Here is a 3,320-nt window from a genome sequence, read left to right on the forward strand (position 1 = left end):
CCACGAAATGTCATAATTAATATAACATGTAAACAAAAGAATATGAATACGAATCACACAATGCCTTAGCATATAGATGCTAGACAATCGTGCTTATCATGTGAACAACAATATAACAACACATAGTCCTAGCATGTGAAAACTAGACCGACTCATACTACACTATCATGTGAATCACATAACATCCAGGAATCCAAACTCTATCAACCATAGCCGCCTTGCATCTCACCTTCTATGATTCATAGAATCACCATACAAGAAAGGGCAATATATCAAAGACAGGCATAAGTTCTTAGCACCGTCAATAGTCACTTTGTAACTCGAGTCTATACCACGAGGTAGGGAAGGTAATCGAACCGGTATCTTGGCTCAGCGGTTACTATTAAGAAAACATGGCCAAGAGACAACACAACCCTAGCCTAAAATCAAGAGACCTAGACATGCGGATACACACCACCGCACCCAAGACCCACAACTTTTTTAAAACAAAGTGAAGTGAGTACCCTAAGGACACCACCGAAGGGTTGGCTAGTACTTAAGCCGACCCCATACTATCAAAATAAGTACCCGAGGTCATGCCCCAACTTGGATATAAATCCACTAGTCAGGAACACAAAGGCTATCAAGCGGTGAACATATACTCGTCAGAGACTATAAAGACCTATCTATGATGAAGGCCGAAATACTCACCTAGAACCTAGTCCCACCTAGTCCCTGCCTTGAATACTTTAGCCCACACCACACAAGACTCACCACACAAGTCAAGTAAGACACCCACTTAACCATAAGAGGGCAAAAAGTCCAACTTACCAACATAAATGCTAACATTCTATCATGTAAAAGGCTATATATATGTCTATTCAACAGACAATCCAACAATATCCTCAATATCAATAATAATCCAAACTCCAGCTAACCGTTAATCTCATAATTCATGAGAACAAGCTAAAATGGCAACAAGACAAGAAGACTGAAGTATAAGGCAACCAATTCATCCAACAACCAACATGTGAAATGATAATTACAACTATTAAGGCATCAACATAAAACATCCAAAAACAACCAATCTCACCTCAAAGACAAACCCTCGACCCGAGTCCCGCGACGGGTCATCGGTCAAATCGAGGCTGACTGGTTTAAACCTAGCTTGACCAAACTCGTTCGGTCAATCTGGCCCAGCTCAGAGTCTTGGCCTACTTTGGCCCAAATTACAAATTTTATCGCTATATTATTCTCATGCTATTTCCAATTTCTATCATGTGAAAAATGAAAGTAAAACATTATCAATCACCTAAACACTTAACAAACAACAAGCACCACATTTACTACTAATGTGACATTAATTCGTCGAGTAACTCGGAATAGTTACCTTAAGCTAGCAAAGAGACAAGCAATAAACTTGAGAAAGCTTCTAAAACCCAAAATTACTCTTCATCTTCAACCACATATGAGCCACCTAAAATAATTATGTGAAAGGACGATATTAACGAATTATCTTTATATAAAATATGAGACGGAAATTAATTTAATTATATTTTAAATAAACCAAACTAGCGTCAAAACAATTTATGGACTCGGCTCAAAAGTTATTATGACAACCTCAAACTCGGCCTAACCACCAACTACACATGGCCTCAAACTCGTGACTTAGCTAGGCCCGCCTAGGCACGGCCAAAGCCATCTGCTAAGCTACGACAAAGCCACACTGTCTCCAACACTCCACCTAAACAACTACCCATCTCAGCCACTAAAACCCATGCTTGACTGTTCTAAAATCAGCCCACTCAATCACGTTAAAATAGTCCCAAAACCTTGCAACAGAACATCCCAAAACAACCCCACCACAGTCCATGAACAACTCGAAAAACCCGCACAAAGTGACCTCAAAACAGTCCTAAAATAGTCCTTCATCACCCCACGAAATGACCTACTCAACACATTATAGCGGTCCCAAAAATACACAGGAAACCGTCCAACATCAGTCACTCTTACGCCCTAAAAACAGTCCCGAAAGGCACCATTTATCCATCCCAAACTGCCCCAAAACAAACCCTACATGTCGGTATACACCGTCTCAAATATAAAAGACAACAATTAGCACCCAAAACAATCCATACATGTCAGCATACACCGTCTTAAATATATCACTTACTAGCTAGCATCCCAAATGATCCCTAGAGGTCAGTATACACCGTCTCAATCATCTCCACATATCAGTATACACCGTCTCAACTATACAACTGACTAATTAACATCCATAATGATCCCTATATATAATTATACACCGTCTCAACTATAAAACTGACTAATCAGCTTTCAAAATACACAAATTTAACAAGTAATACTGAGTAACCTATCATTATTACCTTTTTCCGATTGAACTAATCATTTATGACTAACAAATATTCTACCAGACCGTCTATTTTAGTACATACAACCGTCTTATAATAAATAAAGCTGAAAATATAAATGGGTTTGTAAAAATACATAACGAAAATGAATTTTACTTACAACGGATTGACGGAAACGACGAGAGGAATGCTATGGAACGAAAATCATTGATAACGGATGACAAACGGAGGGACAAAATCAATTTAAAATAAAGAAAATTGAAACAGAATCGTAAAAGAAGAAAAAAAAGAATGGAGAAGAAGAAAACAGGCGTGAGTTTGTGAAAATGAGACAGCAGCCTGCTAGCTTGCTATTTATTATAGGTACGTTTCTTCGTCGTTAAGAAACTTCGATCGTTATTAAAACCGTTTCGAGTTAAATTTAACCGATTTAAGTAAAAGTTTCAGTAATAAAACGGAATCAATAATAAATAAATTTAATGAGTGAAAATAAAATAAACTCAGCTAGTTAACGTAAATAATACAATATCAGCTTAAATCGGAATTATTAGCGATTTTTACAAAACTAACGGATATTAATAAAAATTGCTAATTTAGTGAAATAAGCTCAAAATAGCTAATTAGACGGTTTTATTCCCAAAATCCAACTCGGGTTCACTTAAAACAACTTTCATAAGGACTCGTAAAGAAACGGAAATTATTAAATAAATAAACTCGAACTAATTTCAATAAACTCGAACTAACTTTAAATAAACTTATTAATGATTATTAAAATTAACGTATCGAATTATGATGAAATTAATTAATTAGCTAAGCATATATATATAAATCGTTAAATGATGTAATTAAATTCAAAATAGCAATTAAAAGAATTTTATCCAACTTAATAAAATACGGGGTGTTACATTCACCCCATCTTTTAAAAAGTTTCGTCCTCGAAACTTGAAAGTATAAATGAAAGGTTATAAA

The sequence above is a fragment of the Silene latifolia genome, chromosome 7 (assembly GCF_048544455.1).
Source record: "Silene latifolia isolate original U9 population chromosome 7, ASM4854445v1, whole genome shotgun sequence".
NCBI lineage: Eukaryota > Viridiplantae > Streptophyta > Magnoliopsida > Caryophyllales > Caryophyllaceae > Silene > Silene latifolia.